At 43.4% G+C, this 24,965-nt stretch overlaps 1 protein-coding gene and 1 long non-coding RNA gene across 15 annotated transcripts in view; one reads left to right on the top strand and one right to left on the bottom strand.

The window, feature by feature from the left end:
- Positions 1–15,924, top strand: part of LOC125426586 — a 30,110-nt gene extending 14,186 nt beyond the window's left edge. The window contains exons 3-4 of the long non-coding RNA XR_007243537.1: positions 15,569–15,618; positions 15,744–15,924. This is a non-coding gene — a long non-coding RNA (uncharacterized LOC125426586). The remainder of the gene's footprint in view (positions 1–15,568; positions 15,619–15,743) is intronic.
- NRXN3 (neurexin 3) overlaps positions 1–24,965 on the bottom strand; it is a 1,536,364-nt gene that overhangs the window by 1,145,696 nt on the left and 365,703 nt on the right. The window lies entirely within an intron of this gene.

Raw genomic sequence — 24,965 nt, 5'->3', positions numbered from 1 at the left:
CTTCCCCCCTCACAACAAACACCCTGTGAGGTGAGTGGGGCTGAGAGAGCCCAGAGAGCTATGACTAGCCCAAGGTCACCCAGCTGGCATGTGTGCGGGAGTGCACAGACTAATCTGAATACTCCAGATAAGCCTCCACAGCTCAGGCAGCAGAGCAGGGAATCAAACCCGGTTCCTCTAGATTAGAACGCACCTGCTTTTAACCACTAGGCCACTGCTGCTCCCACCTTCCTTACCTTCTAGCAAGGTGAAGCAGCAAGGCAGAGGGAAGGAGGAGGAATGCAGGGAAAGAACAGACTCCACAATAGGGATATCAGCTTCCATGTGGAATCCTGAGATGCCCTAGAATTCATCTCCAGACTGCAGAATACTAAAGACTACTTCCTCTGGAGAAAATGGATGCCTTGGAGGATGGAGACAATGGCATGGTGCCCTGCTGAGGTTCATGTCCTCTCCAGGCTCCATCAAAAAACTCCAGGTGTTTCTCAACCTAGATTTGCCAGTCCTACCCCCTACTCCCTGCCCTCTACCTGTGGCAGGGGAAGGAACCTGGCAACACTAGTCCACACAGCCACCCACTGGGGTCAGAGGGTGCCTCCTGGGGCTGCCGCCTGCTGTGGAAGACTCCAGCACTGAGATTGGGTGGGAAAGGACAAGATTAGTTGGCAACCAGGGTCAGCAGGATTTCCAGCTTCAGGTTGGGAAATACCTGGAGAATGTGAGGGTGGAGTTTGAGGAGGGTGAAGTTTGGAAAGGAAAAGAACATCAACGGGGTGTAAGTGCCACAGAGTCTAACAATGCCTAAAAACCAGGGTGTTTTTTAAAACCCTCTTATTTTGCTTAGGGGTGATCTCTCTTGTGATCTCTCAAAATATTTTGAGTGCCTTTCTGCTCTGGTAGCTTTTAGTTACAGTGTATTTTGGCCCTATAGAACAAATCAAAATCCAATAAGAGCTTTTCTTTATTTTACCAGAAAGGGGCCTTGTTTTGAAAGAAAATGATGCTTTCCTTGCATTGCCACTGAACAATGTTTCAGTCAAAGAAAAAAATGTAGTCGTCGTGGTGTAGCAGGAAATGACAGCCATGTCTTTCTGAAGTCCCAATTCTGTGGTGGGATTTTAAAGTTATTTTAAGCACCACTTGGGTCAGAATTTTGATTCTGTGCACCATTAATTAAGCTTGTTACCTTGATAAAAGAGCATTTTAGTGCCTCTAAAGACTATTAGTAGAACTTACCTGTTGCACCTGCCATTTTGAATCGGTGGGCGCAACAGGCAAGTTCTATTAATAGTCTTTAGAGGCACTAAAAATGTTCTTTTATCAAGGTAACAAGCTTAATTAATGGTGCACAGAATCAAGGCTCTGCTCCAAGTGGCACTTAAAATAACTTTTAAAATCCTACCACAGAATCGGGACCGGGAGTGGGGAGGGGAACTAGGCAGGCACTAGGACATCAGCAGAATGTTCAACTGCAGGAAGGGCCAGGAAGTGGCTGCGGATTCATTCAGCTTTGAGAATCTTTCTTTCAGAGGCTCATTCTGCACATGCAGGATAATGCACTTTCAAACTGCTTTCAGTGCTCTTTGAAGCTGTGCAGAATGGTAAAATCCACTTGCAAACAGTTGTGAAAGTGGTTTGAAAACGCATTATTTTGCGTGTGCGGAAGGGGCCAGAGAGACAAGTATAGTCTCCATACAGCAAAATTCTGACTCTGCCAATAATGGTCTTTGCTGTCTCTACACTCTCAGTTTGCCAGCTTCCCAGTGATGTCCAAATTCCAGAGATTACTTATCCTGCAGACAATCTTTTTGGAGAGTGGACTATGTGACATCACATTCCTGCTGAGCTCCATCCACTCCCCAAATTCTATCTTTCCTAGACACTGACCCTTAAGCTGCAAAAATTTCCCAAGACATAGTTGGCAACCCCACTGCCTATGTGGAAAGAGGGTTCTAATCTCCCATTAGCCCTTGAGATATGTGGAGATTGAGGGTACCAGATATTTTAGAGTAATAGGGAATATTGCGAAAAGTTCCAATGGGATTTGAATTGTCCAGATTAGCAGGGGTTTTTTTTTTTTTTAAAAAAAAAAAGAAGGACTTGGTCCTGTGGAATACTCCCAGAAAAAGGAACACCAACTATTAGGCTTCATTACAACTGTCAACAGGCATGCATTTCATTCATATCCCCCCTGCCCCCTAGAAAATAATTAAGTGGCAATTCTAAATCTCAAATGTCAAATTTCCCTCAGGAATCAAGAAGCGCGCTGCTCTCTCCAAACTGAATCTCAGACTGAAGTTTACTGACTATGCTCAGAGCCATTTTGGACTTTCCAAAGTAAGATTAAGTCAATAACATGAAGTTCTTACTGTTGACTGTCTCTCCACACAACATAACATCCTTACACTTACATCTTCACACAGAAGTAAATGATAAATAATGAATCTGATTGCACAGCATAATATAAAGCAATAAATTATGTATACCAACGCACACTGCATCTGCTGGGCCTTCATAATGTGATTTAACAGATAACACACACTGTTTACAACTTAAAAGGTTTATCAAATTTTGAAGCTACATTCAATTATACATTATGCATTTGTATGAATTCATGCTCTCAGTCTGATTTAAACTGGGGGGGGGAACTCAGTCATCTCTGTTCTTACGAAGTCCCCTCTGGATTCATATTCTAGGGCACCAGATTGTCCCAGGAGCAATTAAAAGCTTAAGAGTCTCATGAGAAGAGTTAGTTTCAATAGGCACATTTTCAGAGCTAAGTGCCAGTTCCAAGAATCTCCCCAAATAAAGGAGACAGAAGTCAGTTGCCAGCTGGGCAGGGTGCAGGCATATATATAAAGCACAGCCTCACTTGAATTTTCTTTTTGGCACTGTCAGAAATATTAAAAATTGATCTGAACAGTAAAAAACATTGAATCATGTAGGTGTGAAGGACCAAGAACTCAAGCCACTGAGCCCCAAAGACAGTGTGAGAGCCCATGTGGTGTAGAGGTTAAGAGTGTCAGACTAGTGCAGGGGTAGGGAACCTGCGGCTCTCCAGATGTTCAGGAACTACAATTGGCCATGCTGACAGAGCCAATTGGCCATGCTGACAGAGGCTGATGGGAATTGTAGTTCCTGAACATCTGGAGAGCCGCAGGTTCCCTACCCCTGGACTAGTGGTATCTGGGCAACCTGGGCCCAAATTCCCACTCATGTCATGGAAGCTTCCTGGGTGACCTTGGGCCAGTCACACACTGTCAGCCTAACTGAGGTCACAGGTTGCTGTGAGGATACAATTTTGTACAGAACAATGTAAGCCACCTTGGGTCCCCATTGGGGCCAAAGGTGGTGGTTCAGATGAAATAAACCCCTTTTTGTTAGTGGAACATGCTTTTAACAGTAAGAATTTGGCAGACTAGGGGGAAACTGCACCTCTCGTGAAGCAGTGTGAGAATTCACATGTGGAAGTTCATCCACATCCAGACAGTTTGCCTGCCTTGGCATTAATGAATCCTAACAGGCAGCTCAAAGGGAAACACCTCACATCTGTAAGTTACTGTGAACCCATGGTGAATGGTTCACTTAATTAAAGAATGTTGCAAAGGGGACATTCATGGTGAAGACATCAAGCAGCTACGGGGGGGGGGGGACAGAAGGAAAGCAGTATGAAAACTACATATTTGCAGTTAGCATTTTAGTACAATAAAATATGTTGGAACAGCTGATATCATTAAATGCGGTGGTGGGAGGCATTTATGGTGGGATCAGCTCCAGTGCCCCGCCAACTACAACCCTGATACCATACAAAGCCTGGCGTGAGGAAACAGAAACAGGGTAAAATGGATGCTAGCCTGGAGCAAGAGCATGGTATCAAGAGGATCTTGCCTGACACATGACATCATTCTTCCTCCTCCTGAATAAGGAATGCAGAGCTTCAGACAATACCCCTCCTGAAGGCATAGGCACTCACATCTGGTTAACAACACCCTAGCCTTGAGAAAGCACACCTGACTTCGTACCTTAAACCCTTCAGCAAACTTCCTACTCTGCCCTGTACCTTTGTTCTGTCAATATGGAAAATTAACCTTATCCTGGGAACCTCCTGTCCAACGACAAAGGGTTGTCAAGCTTCCCAAGTCTCTTTGTTTTAATCTCATCAGCACTGCCCATAACTCATCACGTCTTGGGCTTTCCCCAGGTTTAATCTGATCAAATAATTTCCAGTGGCACTCTCTGTACCTAAGGACAGAACTTCACATTGTTCCAAGAAATCCCTCCTCTTATCATTGCCAGAGGGTCTATTTTTTCTACAAGTAGAGCCCCAAAAATTAGTCCTTTTTTCTTGAACTACTTCCTTCCAGCTGATGTTTCTCTGTGTGAGAAATGCTGGTTGTTTCTTATGTTTTCTCCCAGACTTCTTCACTTCTGGAATAGTTATTATAACCCTCCTGATATGCTAACCTATTCTTGCTTTTGCTCATTCCTTTTATTTCTCAGGCCTCTTAAAATATCGTGTGTGTTTTAGTTTGATCTTTTCAATACACTTGTAATCCATTTTGACACAATCTTGATTTTGAGTAATTTTCAATCTCTGTATACACAGGTGTCAGATCTCTTACTCAGCTCTTGCATAGCTGGACTGTCTGTAGTCTAGCTAATTCCCTTACTATTCCAAGAGGCAGACCCAGCCATTTTGGATAACAGAGTGTTCAACTGTGCTGACTGCTACTGGTGAACAGACCTCAAGTCAAACCAGTAGGCAGTGAAACATCCCTGGAAAACACATGAATAACTAAAGTAGCAAACAATACCATATGCAGTCCTGTCTTAGAAAAATATCCTGACTGTTTAATTGGAGCCTTTGAATGACAGACACATATATTGAATGATCATCTTCACATTTTAAGTGTCTTTTGACCCAGATGTGGCTTGTGAGTGTATGACATTTTTTTACACAAAACCCTTCCAAAGTTCTTATGGATGACTACACCATTAAAATGAAGAAGAGTTGTACACAAGCAATGGGATGGTCCTTTAGCTATGGGCCTCCTATCTACCCCCTCTAAACCTGTGGGGAAGAAGCAACTACTATGGAACGGCACTTTGTTAAACTTTGGTCCTAAATCTACAGAAGTCTTGAAAGATTCAGGACAAGTTAGCCTTAGATACCATAAAATTTGAAAACAAGAGGCCTTGTTCTCACCTTCCCAGAAGATAGGTGAGGGTAAGCAGGACGTACAATATGACCAAAAAAGAATGGTTAGGACTCTTCCATTTCCCCTTTATTTCCTCAGGAAGGATGAAGTGATTTCATATATTAATTATTATAATAGCCTGCACAAGCCTAAGGTATGTCAAAATCTCCTCATGCTAAATTGAAAACTGACATTTTTACTTCATGAATATTACTTCGCCAGTGACATTTATTGCATGTCCTCCTAGTCCCACTATCGTGAATGTCAGGTCGACAGAGGTGCATTTGCTTTGCTTCCCCTTTACTCAGAGCTTTGAAGGAGTGTCTGTCCCTATTAATTACCTTCGAAAATGAGATCGCACATGATAACTGAAGACAGTTCAGGATGTGATTAAAATTTTCACCCTGTTAAATGGAGCTGGGGTTAGTTTCTTCCCCACCCCTCCCCCATCCATGATACCCTTTGCCTGGATACGGCTGACAAGGTTTAACTGCTGATACATACTTCTGCCTCTGTTAAATCCAAGCTTTGCTTACTCCCAAATTGCATCCAACATGTGTCAACCGTCCACACATTTTCTTGCCTCATAACAAGTCCCTTTCTCAAGACTCACTTTGGCTTTTCCACTGCAAGATTCCATCCCTTTAAACTGGTTTCTCCAAATAATGTTAGTAACTAGTAATATTATACAATACAATAATATTACTGTTAGTAGAAGACAGCTCTTTGAAAACAAAAAATAAAAATGACACGTTCTTGTATTTGCCAGGGAAAACTACATTTATTCATGTACTTTAAATACTGAAATAGCGGGCAGCCATGATGCCAGCTGAGGAGACATCCATGGGAAACACTCCGCAAATGGCGGGAATCACAGAGAATCCGTGGCAGGGCAAGCTGCAGAGAAATCAACAGCGGAAGCTGAAAAGTCGGGTGGGAAAAATAAAACATTTCCTGCTTTCTGCACAGCAAGCAGGAAACATTTTCAAAATGTCTCAGGAAAAAAATTGCAAGTTCAAAAAAACCCTTTTTGAGCTCAAAATGTCTTGGGGAAAAAACTGTGTGGACTTCCACCCCAAAATGCTTTTTTTTGGCATCCTGAAAACATTTTATTTGTGCTGTGCAGAAGTAGCCTGAGTTTTGTTTCTATTTTTTCATCTTCTTAAGTCATGAGCACATGCTCAAAACTGAGGCCCTGTTTTAAAAGAATAAAATAAAATCTAGCTGAGAGAACAAAGAATGCATATGGATAATCATGCATGATAGGGCTTGATTTAAGCTCCCATTCAAGCATATATGATTGAAAATTAAGATCCTGGAAGCAATAACAGAACACTGCAGCAGTGCATGAAGAACCAGTACTTTTACACTTCTATTCCATAACAACAGCCAGTTTGGTAAGTAGGGAAAGAGTAACAGAAACCACGGACTATAACATAAATAGCTACAGTAGCCAATATAAAAAGTGAACAAACTTCCCAACTTGATATCCTTATGGTCCAGGGGTGTAATGCCCATTGGGCAAGGTGGGCAGCTGCCCAGGGCACCACCTTGTGGGGGGCATCAAAATGCAGGGTTCGTTTTTGGGTATTTTAGTGGTTTTCCATTTTTGGCCTGCAGGGGGTGCAGTTTTTAGGCTAGCGACACCAAAAGTTCTGCGTATCATCAGGAGACTGTCCTTATGCTACCCCCCAAGTTTGGTGCAGTTTGGTTCAGGGGGGCCAAAGTTATGGACCCTCAAAACTGTAGCCCCATCTCCTATTAGCTCCCATTGGAAACAATAGGGGATGTGGCACCCCCTTTGGGAGTCCAAAACTTTGGACTCCTTGAACCAAACCTCACCAAACTTGCGGGGTAGCATAAGGACGGGGTAGCGGGGTAGCGGGTTAGCATAAGGACAGTCTCCTGATGATACGCAGAAATTCTGGTGCTGATATGTCTAAAAATGCACCCCCTGCATGCACCAATGTCCAAGTGCAAAAAAAATTGGTCGTGGTGGAGTGGAGTGGCCAAGGGGGGGGGGGCATCCAACTCAGGTTTTGCCCAGGGCTAAAGTTTGCCTCGTTACTCCCCTGTTATGGTCTATAATATGGACCTTAATCAGGTAAATAGTTCATCTACCACAGTATACTTTACATGTCGAAAGAACTACAAGATTTCAAGTAAAAACCTTTTCCCCCATGAACAAGCAAGTCTATAAGTGGCTAACTGGGGAAATCTAAAGATTCTCAACCATATACACCTTGGGTGAGCAAAGGATGTTTTGAGCAGGTGAATGAAGAAACAAAAAAGAGCATGGTAACCATCTTGCCAAAAATCTCAGCCTTTTTTTCATTATTCTTGCAATTGGCACAGAATTTGCAACGCAGATTTAGTCCTTTACAAGTTCAGTTAAGAGGATCTCATTGAGCAGTGTTGCAAAAGTCCCTGGAGAGTTGTTGTCAGAGGGGATAACTCCTAGGTGATTTCTACACAATAAAATGTCCTGCAGACCTTTTTAAAAGATCCATGTTGGCATTGCAAGCCAAAATGGATCTTTTTTTATTTATTTATTTATTTATTTATTTATTTATTTATTTATTTATTTATTTATTAAACTTTTATGCCGCCCCATCCTCCAGGGGCTCTGGGCGGTGTACAGCATAAAACATGGTAAAACAAGTCACTAAAATCTTTAAAACAGCGGTAACAAACATTAATAGTAATCCATAGAATAGCTTAAAACTCATAAAACAGCAAAAAACCATAATACATAATAAAAGGCGTCCGACCCCAATTTCAGAGCTACCACCCCCCCATGGGGGAGGATGGCGGAACCCCTCAATATGAGGGGACCCTGATCTGTAACTGCCCTAGGGGCAGGGCAGTAAGGAGACTCCCATATCAGCAGCTGAACACTCCAAAGGCCCGGTGGAACAACACAGTCTTACAGACTCTTGAGGAACTGCAGGTCCCGCAGGGCCCGGACAGCCTGGAGGAAGGGTGTTCCACCAGGCGGGAGCCAGTGCCGTAAAGGTCCTGGCCAATTCCGCGTGGAGGAACTATAGCCGCATCATAGAGGTGGTAGCCGGGGGCCACCAGTAAGTTGGCCTTCCGTAGAGCGCATGAGGCCGAAGTTGGGACATATGGGGTGATGGTCCCGGAAGGTAACGAGGAGTCCCAGGCAGCATGAAAGCCTTTAAAGGTCAAAACCTACACCTTGAAGATGATTCGGAATTCAACCTCGAGGAGCCAAGTGGCTGTCGCAATACAGGCTGGATGTGTTCTCTGAAGGCGCCTCCTGTGAGCAGGCATGCTGCCGCGTGATTTGGACTCAGTTTTAACTTCCGAATCAAAGCGCGGGGCATAGCGCCCGGCGTACAGCGAGTTACAATGGTCACCTCCAGCCTGGAGGTGACCGTTGCATGGATCACAGTGGCCAGATCCGCCTGGGAGAGGAAGGGAGCCAACCGCCGGGCCTGGCGAAGATGGAAAAATGCAGTCCGGGTTGTATGGGCCACCTGGGTCTCCATTGAGAGAGACGAATCCAGGTGGACCCCCAGACTGCGAATAGTCCAGACTGCTGCATGGAGCGCTTGTCAGTTTCACAGTTGTATGCTTTGTGTGCTGCTACAGACATTCTCTGTGCCTCTGCCAATTGGTGAAGGTTAACCTCCAGTGGCGTAGGAGGTTAAGAGCTCGTGTATCTAATCTGGAAGAACCGGGTTTGATTCCCAGCTCTGCCGCCTGAGCTGTGGAGGCTTATCTGGGGAATTCAGATTAGCCTGTACACTCCCACACATGCCAGCTGGGTGACCTTGGGTTAGTCACAGCTTCTCGAAGCTCTCTCAGCCCCACCTACCTCACAGGGTGTTTGTTGTGAGGGGGGGAAGGGCAAGGAGATTGTAAGCCCCTTTGAGCCTCCTCCTCCTCCTCCTCCTCCTCCTCCTCCTCCTCCTCCTCCTCCTTCTTCTTCTTCTTTGTTTTGAGGGGGATGTCTATAAAGCCATGGCAACACAAATATGTGCATATTTCAGCTCCTTTAATCATGCTGCTGTAGCTTCACAGACATCCTCCTAAAAAAAAAGGAAAAATGACACGTGCATGGGATGGCTAGGCAAAACAAATGTTATTCATCTAATTTTTACATGGAAATTGTGCATGGATGAGCTACAAGCAGAGGAAACCTCCAAGGGAAGTTTCAGAGAATCTCTGCACAAAATGGCAGGCGCAAATGAAAGAAAGAGGTTTGGGCAGAAGAAATAAAGCATTTCTTGGTTGCTTTTATTCGCTCAGCAGGTAGGAAACATCTTCAGTCAGGATTGGGGGGGGGAGATTGCTAGTTTAGCGATTTTCAAAAAACAAGATTGAGAGAAATAGAACGTTTTGAAGGTGTTTTAGGGAATACAGCTGGGTGTACTTCTTCCCCAAAATGTTTTTTAAAATGTCCTAAAGCCATTTTATTTCTGCTGTGTAGAATTCACCATATCTTAATTGACCAACCATCAATATAAGTTGGTTTTGTGAGCTCATGTTTTATTTTGTGTTGCTTCAACTCCATGAGGAGATTACTACCTCCTCCACCTGTGGGATGGTACCATTCCCCACAGAATTGATTCTGAGTATCAGAAAGACATTGACTTAGGAACTATAGTTACTTCCTGGAACTATGGAATAAAAACTGACTGATGTAGTGGGAAGCTTCTCCTTATGCCTCATACCTCTGAGCCATTAACTCAACCATCTGTGGCCTAAAGACAGTTGTAAATCACCCACCGGCTGCAGTTGCCTCTGGGGGGTGGGAGGAGTGGAGCAGGGTGACCGCTTCCGCCTAAGTGAGGGCAGAAGCGAAGCCCGGGCCATGTTGGGCCAGGGCTGACATCACCAAAGGGGGAGGGCGGAATGACCCTTTAAAGGGGAAAGCCCTTCTTTGTTCTGGCCATGTGCTCCAGCCAGCCGGCGATTTGCCTACCCTCCTCTCCCAGGGATTTATTCTGTTGTTCGCATGTTTCTGTCATAGCCTTTCGGCGGTGGCGCATGGGTAGTGATCTGGAAGTGCCGACAGCGGCAAGAGGCAACCACCCTGCTGAACCGGCAAACAGGGATCACCTCTTGCCAGGAGCGTCCACCCGGCAGAGCACCTCAGCGGAGCGGAGCCCAATACAGGGCATCCGCCCATTGGAGCTTCGCTATGAAGCAGACAGGCCAGATCAAGACCTATGCTACGCCTCACGCTTCTGTTCAGTTTGGTTAATAAAATGGCTATGGCCAAAATGTTTATCCCAGCAAAGTGTCCAGTGTGGTTATTGAAGAGGATTCACCCAAGTGGTCCCACCCTCAGAAGGCAATGTAGTTTCCCCGTCAAGGGACCAAACACGATTGGCTCTACCAAGGTTGTTAATGGCTGCATTAGGAGGGCCTTTACTATAATGGCTTAATTAACAAAGATGACCAAGAGAGTTCATTGTGATGTTGAGAAAGGACGCTAAGAGGAAGATGAAAAAAGGATTATACTCGGTTTCACCAAAATATTCTAAGGAGTTGAAGACTAAAAGAAAATTAACATCAGTGAAATTTAGTTGAGTATAGCTCCGTGTCTGGAGAAGCACCAGATGTGAAATGTAATTACTTTTTTTTTTCAAACTCAGTTCATGTTTTACAAACCAGGACTGACACTTGAACAAAGAGCCTAAAAAAAGCAGGAAGGAGCTACGCAAATACAGAGTGGTTTTGTTTTATTGCTGTCGCCTGTTCAGATACCCAGTTTATAAAGCAAAGTGAAGCAGAGAGATGGGGGTGGAAATCAGACGTGATCTCAGAGAACAGAGAGAAATAGGTGTTGCTGTATCCTTGCCAGGTTCTTGCTTTCCAGAGTCATGCTTGCCAGAGAATAAATAACAACTCCCTATATGCAACGGCTGGCTTGCCACGACACATTGCAAATATGTTACAAAGAGAGCCAAAGATACAAAGCGAATTTTAAACCATGAATGGCCAACCTGTGGCATGAGTACCACAAGTGGCACAAGCAGAAGGCATTTGTTATGAGCCAAAAAAGGAACTAAAAAGGGACCTAGAAGAATTGTGGGCATAGCTATGGCAAACACTCAGGAATCCATTCCTGTCACCCTGCTTGCTTCAGAACTCAGAAGACATGAAAAAAGTAAGGCATTGGGCATTCGGACATACCTGAGACTAAATTAAACCCAAAATTATCTGGGGATATCCCAAATAACCCCAAATACGCCTGAAATTCTAAGAGTAATAAAAAAAAAAACTATGTCCTGGATTTTCATGAGTGTTTCCATTTTGGGGAAATGCAAGAGTAAGGAAGAAGAGAGAGGAATCTGGCTCACCAAACACTGGTAGCTGGCATCTCTGTCCATTTCAATTTTCTAGAAGCCCCACTTTACAGGTGATGCTGACTAGTTAGGTTTGCCAACCTCCAGGCTAGTCCTGGAGAACTTCAGTTATTAGAACTGAACTTTAGACAATACAGATCAGTTCCAATGGAGCAAATGGCTGCTTTGGAGGGTGGACTCTATCATTGACAGGCGGATTGTATCTAGGTGACTGAGATGCATTCCTACCTCATTGTAACTGCTTAATGCTACAAATCAAATGCTGCTAAAAGATATATGTAACCACCCTGCTATGTTACCACTGCCATCTGGAGCATTCTTTCCTTGATCGTTATTTTATGGCTTCACAAGCTTTGTAGATAACTAGGCTTTCCCCTGATACCCTGACTCTATGAGTCATATCCATTATCTCATGGGGTCAGAAAGCCAGGTGGCTTTCTCTTACTATCTGCCGGCAACCTTGGGGCGCCTCAGCCCTGAGGACTGTTTTTCACAATTTCTTGGGAACTGGGGAGGGGGGACTTGCATGGGATTTGGCAGAACAGGCTTTGCCAAGCTTTGGTGCTCTGATACTTCTCAATAAACGCTTCTGATCAACTATACAGAGTCTGTTTATGGCTTAAGGTTCAAGACCTAACATCGTAGCAGATCCTGGCTGAGCTTCCTCCCATCCTCAAATCCCACCCTCCACAGGCTTAATCCTCAAATCTCCAGATCTTTCCTAATCTGCAGTTGGCAACCCTGTGATTAACTATGAATAGTCTAGTACAGGGGTAGGGAACCTGCGGCTCTCCAGATGTTCAGGAACTACAATTCCCATCAGCCTCTGTCAGCATGGCTAATTGGCCATGCTAGTAGGAGCTGATGGGAATTGTAGTTCCTGAACATCTGGAGAGCCGCAGGTTCCCTACCCCTGGGTAGACTAGAGATCTAGTCTATTGCCGCTGGAAATAATGGGGCCATGGTTTCTTATTGGTAGATTTGGCTTCAGTATAGTCCATAGGAAATAATGACTCCATTAGTTTCAGTGGCAGGTAAACCTGGCACCATTCATCAACTAACAACCACTAATTGGGTTACCAAACCCCCACCAGGGGCTGGGAAATCTCCAGAATTGGGACCTCTCCCCTGGTGCCATCCAGCTGCCGGTGGGTGTCTTACCAGGCTTAAAATAAGTCCCTGGGGTCATCGGCCCAGCCAACATTTTACCATTTTATGATGCTGGCCTGGTAAATACCTCTTCCCTAATTTTAGCTGTTGTCTCTTCAAATAATGGGGCTATTATTTCATTGGCTTGTGAAGAGACCTGGTCTACCCATAGGCAATGTCAATATTTTCAGTAGGTTCATCTGGCCCCTCTGCAGCCCAGATGAAATAATGCACCCTTAATTCCTAATGACCCATAGACATGGTCTATCACGATCTTCTTGTCCCTTTAACATAAAGGGCTGGGAGATGCTAACAGACATTTGGTGGAGTCAATGTTCTCTCCCTCTCCACAAATGCTCAGTGAATTGGAAAAAAACTACCTAAAACACTGCCCTCCTCAGGCTCCACTTCCAAAATCTACAAGTATTTTCCCAAACCTTATCTGGTAACCCTAGTACTAACGAATGGGAAATTTGAATCTAGATCCCCACCGTAATATGAAGTTTGACTCTTGGTGCACTCAAGGCACAAAGGGAGGCCTCCATCCTGGATGTTCACACGCCCTGAAATAATGCCTTCACTGCAAATCAGAGATGTGCTGACTTTGGCAGTAGAATTCTATGTCCATAGAAAAATGTCATGGTGTGCAAACTCTCCAGCCATATTAGCCGCAATAGCTGGAACCCCCTATTAGCATTTCTTTCCTTAATACAGACAAAGGTCATTCCTCCAAGATAGAACTCAGGGAATGATAATCCCTGCATCTGGATAGAGCAAGTAAATCCTGAAATAGCACCTACAATATTTGTGTTGCATTATCAGTAAGCCTTGTTCTCAGAGTAATCTCAAAATGATAAATATTCTCGTGCTGGCTAAAGAGCTCTGTGAATTGCAAAAATTTGCACTGATATTGTTCAATGATCGTCTCATCACTTCTCTGCCTTTTGGTCTCTGTCACTAGCATGGCGATAAGTGTCCATATTTTTAGCATGCACTCAAGAAATACATCACAACATACTATCATCCATAAAGCATGCTTGATAAATTTAATCCAGTAGATGGCAGGAGTGTGCTTTTACAGAATCTCCAATTGAACAGGCTTTGGCAAGATAGATATGTTTGCCTCTCATTTCTTTTAATTCCTTTCCACAAGTCTCAATACAGCCACTAGGCCGTACAAAGAACCTGCTCATGCCTTCCACTGTTAAAAGCTGCTGTTTCACTGCTGCCTGACATTTAACCCTAAAAGGTAATCACAGATTAGAGGGCTCTCTGCTACATGTCCAGTTGAGTAAATGGGCACCACCAGTTTGAGTCAGCCCAAAGATTATGTGAAACTAGTCACTGAGGAGCCGCATGGCATAGTGGTTAAGTGCTTGCACTGCCACTCACACGGTAAGGAGTTCGAGCCCCCTGTGGGTCAGATATCCTGGCAGCTGGCTCATGGTCAACTCAGCCATCCATCCACTCCTTGGTCGGTAAATGAGTACCTAGCACATAGCTGGGGGGGGGGGCGGAGGCGGTAAAGAATAGCTGGGGAAAGCAATGGCGAACTACCCCACAAAAACAACTTGCCTATGAAATCACTGCTTGCAGTGGTACCCCAGGGTTGAACACGACTGAAGGGGAAGCTTTACCTTTAAACACTGAGTGAGCTTCATCCTGATTTAGCTATTTGTATTATGAACCACTGTTGTATGATCTCCTGCATGCCCAAGAACAGGGCTTTATCTTTTTGGTGGCACTGGTAGCGGGTACCAACACCTTTTAGAGGACTTTCCCAAGTTCTAAGGTGAGGGGGGATTGGTGCAGCATTATATATTATTATGGTACCTTTTGTTTCCCCCAAAGATATATTAGTAACCTTCTGAGTCCATGGCAGCAGATGCAATTCAGTCTGGGCTGATTAAAAAAACTATTTAAAAGTTACATCAATAAGCCTTGTATCGCAGCACCAAATACCTTCATTTGTTATGTTCTGTAATATGTATTGGTGATATCAGAAACTGTGGCAATCTTTACAAATGAACTATTCTTCTGATTAAAAAAACTAGTCTAAAATAAATATCTCAGGATTGATTGACACCTGCCAACTCTGCAGATGGGTACCTAGCTATCGGTGTGAATAGTCTCCTGTCAACTATTTTATTTATAACAGCTGTTAAACCACCATAATCATAGTAGGGGCCCATTGTCACAGCGAGATTTCAAGTTAAATCCCTGACATCTAAAGTTAAAAGGATCTATGGGCACAAGGCTGGGAAAGATCTCTGGCCAAAACCTTGGTGTACCAGGTCAGATGAAGAAATAGTCCAATTCTGAGAGGATATATGTGTATGGTCATAGGAATGACCATCTCCATTAATTCTGATTTTTCTCCATGTAGTATATCCAGCTCAAATAGACGTGACAGTATCTGAATTCTAAGGCTATTAAAGGCGTTGTAAGTAGGTGATTAGCAACATAAGCTGTGGGCACTGAAAATTCATTGAGATTTCTTACCAGACCTAAAGATGGTAGGAATCTGCATGAGGCAAGATATGAAAAAAATATGAGGTGCTCTATCAGGATTTTGCAAATCATGGTTCTTGAGGAAGGACAAGGAGTGGAAAGTACAGCTCCTGGTTCTTTTGGCCTCTACAAATTGTGTTGACATCATATGGAATTAATAGGCTGTGACCCAGTCATGGCCCTGCAGACTTCCAGACTTCCTTTGTATATTCATAAAATCACATCAGGGGTCGAGGCTCTCCCAAAACTGAAGGAGCCTCTTGCAAGTCTTGCATATCTGTCTAACTCACCTGAAACTGCCCCAAATCTACCATTTCCATCAGAGATTTTTATTGTCTTTAATCTCCTTTGTTTTTTCACTTTCTACAGTACAATTTTAATTGGAACTGCACCCTTCAAAATTCAATGGATTTAAAAAGGTAAAACTCTGTTTAGAATTGCAATACTAGTACCTTAAGCAGTTTTAAAGATTGCTTATTATTTGTTTCTTTTTGATGTTGCTCTTGCTGGGGCTCATATGATTATTTTGCAATTGTTTTTGCAGTTTCCAATTTTTTGAGTGCAATCCATCTCTAGAGCAAAGTATGACTGAGTATTTGGAAGGCAGGATGAAACAGACAACCAGCTAGCCAGGACTGACTGGCCTCATGCAAAGCATTGGTAACTCTCCTGGAAGCTCAATAATGCTCCCACCAAGCTGGAATAAAAGTGCTTCTTTAAAACAATCTTGTTCCCTGTGCTGAGCTTAGAATTCACTTCTTTTTGTATTAATGTATTAATGATAGTTATTCCTCTGAAGGAGAAATTTCTATTCACCACCTAATTTGTGTGTGTGCGTGTGCGTGTGTGTGCGGTTTTCAAATCCACAGTATTTAAAATGCTGCTGCAAGAGTAAATATCACCTCTGGCATATTTGTCCTGGAAGAAAAGAGCGCGATTTGGAATACCTAATTGAAATGTGCTACAAGAGATAAAGCTGGCTGCAGAGACTGACATTTAAAAGCAGTAGACACCAAACAAGACATGAAATATCACTGTTGCTGCCTCAAAGAGAAAGCCACTTTTACAAGACTGAAGCATCCATGCCCATCAGCCCTCTCTCTCTCCCTCTCTCTCCGCCTTGGCGCTCCGACAGGCAGCCCAGCAATTAACCCCTTCCCTGTGCCAGAGGGAATATTTCCCATGGAAGGAAAGAAAAAAGTAATGGCTTCCACTGTGCTCAACTGCCTCAGGGCTAGTCCCAGTAGATTTTGCAGGACCATAAGACTGGCAATTTATTAGTTCTTATGATATTAACATTGCTGAAATTATGGGCAACACAAAAAATCACCAGAAAGTTCAGTATAGAGATACTATTGCATCAGTTCAGGGGGAATTAAAAACTTCAAAACTACTCTGGACATAGTCACTTGGTTGCTTTGAATTTGAAACAAGACCCAAGGCATGCATCACCTGGTACAATTAGTGAGTGACTGCTGATTGACAGATGGGAAGAAATGTCTCCTGACTTAAATTCACATTCAGGATGAGAGGAAATTAGCCCAGAGTTAAGGTACAACTTTTGTTAAAAAAAAAACCAGAATAATAAAATAGTAATATCTCACAATTATATAACACTTTAAAGTGCTATGCTTATACTATCTCAGTAGTTCTTAAAACAAGGAGCTGGTCGATACTACTATTGCTGTTCAGAGGCTAAAACAGACTGGCTTGCCTGCATCCCCTAATGAGTAATGGCAGAGGTGGGATTTGAACCATTAGCTTCCTGATTCACAACTCAATCTCTCAGCCTTAATGGGAGGGCATTTAGTTGAGCCTTGAACCCTCAGTACTTTTAGAGCACTCTGGCAAGCTTTGTGGAAAATGAGAAATGTACTACATGTGATCATCAGTATCTTGCATTTTCATGGAAATTCTTTACCTATCAGTGACTGAAAATAATATCAAGGGTCTGCAGAAGGGACAAAAATGGCATTCACTGGAGTCCCTACAGAAAGAAATGTCAGTGGTGTAATATGATTCAAGTGATATTAAGGCTGTTATCAGTCCAAGTATCAAAAACGGTTCTGACATCAGAGAAACTTTTCAGTGAGGCATGGGGCCAATATCAAAGGGTCTGTTTGTACATCACAGATTAATTACCAAATTATTTTCAATGAAAAATCCTAACAGCTGTGTACTGGACTTGTACAGTGGGGCTCTGATTCCTTGCATGTAATTAGAAAATCATCTGCTGGAGCACAGACACAGAAATGGTTATAATAATACCCTGATGATTCGTACCACACCATCAAAACAATAATGTCTTTGGGGAATCCCAAAGTCTTTCTATAAGCTGAAGGGTTTGCTCTCATGGAGTACAACTTTCCGGCTTTCCCTCACAGAGCTGCCTAAAATGCCCCCCCCAAAAAAAATCTTGTTTGTGGGGGACAGGGGACCCCAATGGAACAGAATTTTGGCAGGCATTTCAGGGTACTGCAGGAGGGGGAAAGTGAGAAATTTATGTTGTTGTTGTTGTTGTTGTTGTTGTTGTTGTTGTTATATTAAATTTATATTCCGCCCTCCCCCTAAGGGCTCAGGGCTGTGAACAACAGAAGGAAACAAAATTATAAGCATAATTACAATATAAACAGATTAAATAATTTCAGCATATATGCAATAAAACCAGGAACCATAAACCAACTGATGGCGTCAGATATCCCTTCCCCAGCACCCATGGGAGGCCAGATGAATTGGGTGTGATGGATTCAGTTAGACTGGCCAAACGCCTGGCAGAACAGGTCCGTCTTGCAGGCCCTGCAGAAACTCCGCAAGTCCCGCAGGGCCCTGGTCTCTCTCAGGAGCCTGTTCCACCAGGAAGGTGGAGTGCATATCCTTCAGCCCATAGAAATACTCCAGGAAATCTAAGAGAATATTATTATTTCCTCACCATTGACAGCAATAAACTCTGTGAAATATCCCTTTTTGTTCAGACTTGGCTAGTTGAACCTATGAAGCTGCTTATATCTCAGGTCAACGTCACATGCTGCCTGACTGCTTCACTGGGCAGTATCAGGGACTAAAGCTGGGACGCTCCACATGCAAAGCAGATGTGCCTCCACCAGCAATACTCCCCGCTCCTTCCTGCTTTGGGACAAATTGGAACAACTAACCATTATCAGAAAAATGTTCTGCGTGTATTCTGTCCCCTATTCTTCAACGAGGGAGAAGAGGAGGGGATATTTTTAAAAGGATTCATTTCACGTCACGGCAAACAAGCCAGATCAATATAAAAACAATGTGTTATAGTCAACAATAAAAGAAGCAGCAATCGATACAGATGGACTCTGTCGCTTGAGAAACTTTTACAGACTGGCAAACAGGCACAGCCTCACTGCACAGCCAAGCAATTCTGCTCTACCATATAATTAGCAGCATTACACAGCTGTGCCTGCGAGTGAAATTAATGCAAAAAAAGGCATTTGTGGCCCCTGCTCATCCTCCCATGAAGCTGATCGAATGGCTGCTGCTTACAAAACCATATCCTTTTCCCCATTATTAAACAATAAGGGAATATGTATATGGCATAGATAAGAGATGGTAACACTAAGGAAAGGAATAAATCTCCTTCTGAATGCCAGACACCTTTCAAGACACCAGAAACAAAACAGTCCCAAAGCAAAAAAAGAGAGAGAAAAGAAAGGAATATCCCAAACCACAGTGTATTTTATGGGTTTAAAAAGCCAGGAAGAGATCAGTACAGAATCTACTGACCCCCACTCTAACCTCTCAACCCTCAAGCCCTGCAATTAGGAATTGAAAGATGGGTGCCAAAACATACTGATTATTCTGATTGCTATGAGGCTCCACTTAGAGAAATCCCTCTAAGTGACTGTAGCAGCCAGCAGCTCACACTTGCTCTGGTCACCTACGGAGAGCCAACTTCCAAACCACTCCCAGTACAATTGGTGCCATCCAGTGGTTCACTATTGCTCCAGCAAACCTAGCTTCTTCTTGGCCTTGGATAAGAACATGGGAATTGCTCTTTCTTCCGTGCACATCTCTACAGCTTTGAACCTAAGAAGGACAAACTCTGCCTGGGATGAGAGAGTGTAGATGCTCAAGATCTTGTATAAGTCTTGTTTAAACTAGTGACAGCAGGTGGGCGGTACAGTCACTGAAAGTGTGGTCACTTTTGGCATAAAATAACCTCTGCATGATCTGAAATGGCTGAGGCCACAGCTTAATGGGAGAGTGTACCATTTCCCATGTATAAATTATCAGATTAATTGGCTGTTGTGGGTTTTCTGGGCTGTGTGGCCATTCTCTGGTTGTTGTTGTTTTTCCCGGAGAGGAACACATCTTACCATGACATGCCTCTGAAGATGTTGCAAGAAGTATAAGGAGGTGAGGCAAATGATGTCAGCTGCTTTGGATTCCATTAGAGAGAAAGGTGGAGTAAAATGAAGTAAAGACTTTTTTTAAAAGAATGTAAAACAGAAATCTGATCTTTCATATCAGATTTACATCCAATGGGAAACCGGGGAAAATCCTCTCTGTCTGATACATATACCCTCACATATTTATTCTGTGCAAACATTATAATTTAAGGAGCACACAATCAACATTTGCGGACACATCTTTAAAAGGTAAGGGATGAAACAGCCCTCAGGACTAGATATTTCTAGGCAATGTGGACACACAAAGTTGTTCCTTGGTGCTTCTTCTGGATATACGTGCGCACACTGTCAATTTCTCTCTCCTTTTTCAGAAGCTTCCAACTCATCATCCCTATTTTTGGAACTATTGATGGATGCTGACAGGAGGATGGGGTGGCAGAGGGGAATTCACTACAACTAACCCCCCCCCCCCCCCGCATTTTTTCTGATAATTTGATTGAAGAATTTCACAGTGGACGATGAGTCAGAGCCGTAACAGTTTGCAAATCTGTCTCAAAGGGGCGCTCGTAGACCACAGTCCTAATGAGATTACACTGAAGTGTTAGATGGAATGAACCATGTGCTCCAGCTAAGTTCAGACTGCTCTTTCCACCACACCATGACTCCCCTCCAAATCCTGATTGCATTCACACTAAGCACACCAAGTTGAATAAGGATGAATTAAGTACCTAAATCCACTATTAACTGGAGCTTTTTTGAAAAGAAATCTGGAGAGTCATTTCTTGAAAACATTCAGAAACTAAAATAAGTTTGACTACAACACTCCCCCCCCCCACCCCCAGACAGCTGGACTTGTACACTTAGCCATAATAGCAAAATGAGAGTGAGTGGTGTAAAGGTTAAGGTGTCTGATTAGGATCTGGGAAACCCATGCTCAGACCCCCACTCTGCCATGGAAATTTGCTGGGTGATCTTGGGCCAGTCACACACTCTCAGCCTTGACCCTGGCTGGTATCTGGATGGGACACTTCCAAAGAATACCAGCTGTTGTGATGCAGAGGCAGTCAATGGCAGTCCACCTCTGAACGTATCTGGCCTGGACAACCCTGCAGTGTCGCCAAAGTGTTGTCACTGTGACTTGATGGCAAAAAAAAGGAAAAAAGGAAAGAAACAATAAAACTGAATCTTGGGATACCCTCTGAATCAGATGCCAGAGACAAACAGCTGGGCGGGGGGTGCTCCACGGGCTGCTGGAGAGCTCCCCAGTGCTTCTGTAGATACAATGCCAGAAAAGATGAACCTTTGATTAAATACAGCAGGGTCTTCTTCCATGGTTTGTAATGTTGCTTGAAAAGAGACTGAAGGGAACCATATATTCTATTAGATTGACCTGGTTGTATTTTCTTGCACTAACAAAGCCAGAACATGTAAACAGTTAAGTTAGCAGAGGTGAAGCCTACACCTTGTCTCAACACTCCATGATGCATTTGTGTAAGAAGTGTCAAAGTCACAAAAAAAGCCAACTAAAAGACTAATTCTTGAAGCCAAAGGTCCACATTTAATGGGCAACCCTCCCTTACTCAGCACTATCACACATTCATAGGCCTTGTAGTCACAACTCTGGGGAGGGGGGGAGTTTGCCCTAGAGCAGTGGTGGTGAAACTATGGCACGGATGCCAGAGGTGGCACTCAGAGCCCTCTCTGTGGGAACCCATGCACAGAGTTTGTCATGTGGGGGGGGGGAATCGCCCCCTCCCCCACACACATCTAGGTTGGCCTGGGCACCTGGACTTGATGTGCGTGCACCTCAGTGAGCAGGGAGGACTCAGCTGGCGGGCCTGGTGCCTGTGCTCGAGGTCGCTGCTGCTCGGGGGGGGGGGGTGCAGAGGTGGCAAAGATGCTAGAGAGGCGCACAGCAGCGCATGTGGGACATGCTGGAGGCTACAGTAGGCTGGCCCCTGCTCAAGGGGGTTATTCAGGTTAAATTGTCACGTTGGCACTTTGCAATAAATAAGTGGGCTTTGGGTTGCAATTTGGGCACTCGGTCTCAAAAAGGTTCGCCATCACTGCCCTAGAGCACAGGTATCAAACTCATGGCCCTCCAGCTGTTATGGACTACAGTTCCCATCATCCCCTGCGATGATGGGAACTGTAATCCATAACAGCTGGAGGGCCGCGAGTTTGACACCTATGCCCTAGAGTGCCTTCAGTTATAAGTATGAACCCCAAATCCCTTTGAGCCCTTCAAGGGAGGGTGACTCAGAAATCAAAAGAACAAATAAATAAATATTTAAAAACTCGAACCTCATTCTCAGTTGAAACAAAGATGATATGTTAGCTTGGTGACCCCCACATCTGCGGAGGTCACGGAGCTGCCACAAAGCAGGACACGTCACTTGCATAAACCAGCACTTCTCCATGGAAACTATACACATGATTCCTTCCGCTCTCATGATTATGATGAAAAAAGGGCAGTTATAATCACACAAATGGCAGCACATATAATCTCCTGTGTGGAGGTGTGGGAAGATATCACATGCTCTGCTGTGCAATTTCATCCAAGCTGAGTGCTCACCAACTTGTAAGATCACATCGGAAGCCCCAACTGGATGAACAAAACCTCTGTCTAAATTAATGTAACTGCATTTGCTTGGAATAATTCTTTGTGATCCTTTCCCTTCCACCATATTTCTCAGTTTATTATCTCCCAAGCATGCATATCCACACCAAGTCTCAATTTATACTGTAAACTCTTCAGGATCAGGGGTTTCTTTTTGCTTATAATATTCCACATGATGGGTCATGCACATTGTATGGTAAAACATAAAAAAAAAGTTATTATTCATACTATCGGTGGTAAAGATATGGCCTTGGGTGTGTGCGCTTTGTTTGTTCTCTTGTCATTCATGTAAACACTCCTACACTAGTTATTTTCTGCTTCCATTGGTGGAAATAACTCCTGTGGAGTTAGAGGAGTAAAGTAATTAAGTCCTCTCGATTGTGGATACACTGATTAGCAGCAATTTTCTTGTGTTACTGGCACTACTTATTTGTGTATGGAAGCCTCCTACTGCCAAAGTAGCTATCACCATGGCTAAAACCTGCTATAGTGCTTTGTCATGCAAATATCTTTGCCAGGAGTTAATAACACTGGTGGTGTCCTAGATGCACTGGAAAACCATAGTAAAATAAATGGCTGTACTACAAAGGGATGTGATATGATAAACTCAGTCCTCAACTTTCCAGTATGAAGAAACACGCAGAAAGGAATGTCTAAAAAGAAAAACTTGCCAACCTCCTGTTGTGCCATGTAAAAGAAAAGTATATAGTAAGTTCAGGTCTTGCTATTAGAGAGACCAAATTAGATTTTGTTCTTTTGTCTTTTTTAACACAGCACAGGAAATTTCTGTAAACACAACTTTTCTTTCCTCTGAAGCACTGTAACCTGAAAAGCTGCATCTTCAAATATCCTGTACATTATTAAAGATATAAGAAAGTTCTGTCCATTTATTGCACTGGGTCCCTTTAGCACTATATCATATATTTGCCAACGGGTGAGAAAGGAAGAGGCCATAGCTTTGGATTATGGTTCAAGCCCTGGTTTCTTCTGTGGAAAGGATCTTGGGTAACATGACAGAGAAAACATCTGCTTAAGATCTTGAAGTATTTCTGAGACTCAAGCGGAACAATGGGATGTGCGCGCGCAACCAGCAAGCCCAATCGCATTCCCATTGGCTGGATCAAATCGCGTCACACTGTGGGCGTCACCCCTGACTGTCACTTACTCCAGTTTTGTTTCGCACCTAGCCACCAGATTGTGGGGGGAAACCGTTTTTTCCCAGAAAGCTGCACAAGTATCGAGCGACAGGAAAAATGTGGAACAACGGCTGAAATGAGGTACAGATGGGGGGTCGGGACACATTGCAGCTCAAGTGTGTACAAAAAATGTGTGAAACAGTAACAACCTCACATGTTAGATCTGCAACAAACAGTCTGTGCGAAAAAGGCCTATGTCTGTCTTCTGGGTCTCTGTGTCACAACAGGCCAAGAAACATGGTTCCAGATATTTGCAAGACAGAGCAAGTAGGGCCACAACCCATCTTATCACACTGACTGAGAAAAATAGCTATTCTAGAGTGCATGGGGCGATCGGATGGTTTATCAAGACCCCTCAGCAATTGATCAGAGTGTCTTTTAGACACAACAATCACTCCTCCACAAAAGGTCTGTCTTGCCTCAGAGTGCTCTCATTAATACTGTTTTAATTGCCCATCAAAGCTACATTTCACCAGTTTGATCAACTTTGCCTTCAAACACACATGTTCCTGGAGACCGCTTCCTTTTCCTTCATTTGCAGGTTTTCATAGCACTCATGAAGGACCCTGTTTTTCTCTCCTCACTCCACTGTCCTTCTTGCTTCCCACGTTGAATCAAGCCACTCATCATAAAACTTAGTCAGAAAAGGGTAGGATAAAAATCAAATAAATGAATAAACTGGGACCAGAATCTGCCTAAAATTTGTTTCAGCTCGTTTTCCCCCAGTCTGCTAACATAGAAACTTCTTCACATACTTCATAGAATCATAGAGTTGGAAGGACCATCTAGTCCAACTCTTTACTCAATTGAATTTTGGCCCATTGTAGTGGGCTTGCCAGTGTAAGGTATTGTACCAAAATCTTAACATTATTTTGAATGCTTGAAATGGCTAATTCTTCATCCCAAACATTTGTATTATTCCATTCAACAAACTTTGTTTCTATTTTCATTTAAACAGATCTCCGTATTCCTTTCAAGCTTATAGAGGTACCTCAGCATTTTGAGAATGCTTCTCTTACAGTTGTTATATTTGGTCATTGCTCAGATTTGGCAGAATTCTTTTTAAACCCTTTGGGGGGAACACTGGGATAAAAGACACCCTGGTTTTGGCAGGATGCACAGAGAAGTCAACAAATTAGTCCTTTTAGGACATTGTCATCTGGACATCAGTAAACAATGGCCTCAAAGTTTACCCTTTCAACACTTACAATTTTTGCTGTGTAAACAGAAAAGCAACAGGGACACAAAACAACTCCTCAGCTCACTACCAATTTGCTTATAGGTCTCCCTTTTCATCCCAGACCAATGTAACTTAATGGGGTTTTTTTAAGTCCTATTACAGAAGCATTAGAGAGAAGCATTACCTAGCTATCTGTAGTTGGTGTAAACAAGTCTTACTAAAGAATATTTATCTCACTTCAGACAGATTTGTATTCAAGGTTGAAAAAAGCCTCACAAATACCAAACCAGTAGTAATTAATAATGACAGGTGGATGAGATAGGTTAGGGTTGTCATGTGGTACAGCAGGAAGGCAGAATTCACTATCCCAAGAATGATTTGTGTACATCTT

The sequence above is a fragment of the Sphaerodactylus townsendi genome, linkage group LG02 (assembly GCF_021028975.2).
Source record: "Sphaerodactylus townsendi isolate TG3544 linkage group LG02, MPM_Stown_v2.3, whole genome shotgun sequence".
Taxonomy (NCBI): Eukaryota; Metazoa; Chordata; class Lepidosauria; order Squamata; family Sphaerodactylidae; genus Sphaerodactylus; species Sphaerodactylus townsendi.
Note: the sequence above shows the minus strand (reverse complement) of the source record. Positions and strands in the feature narration are given on the sequence as shown.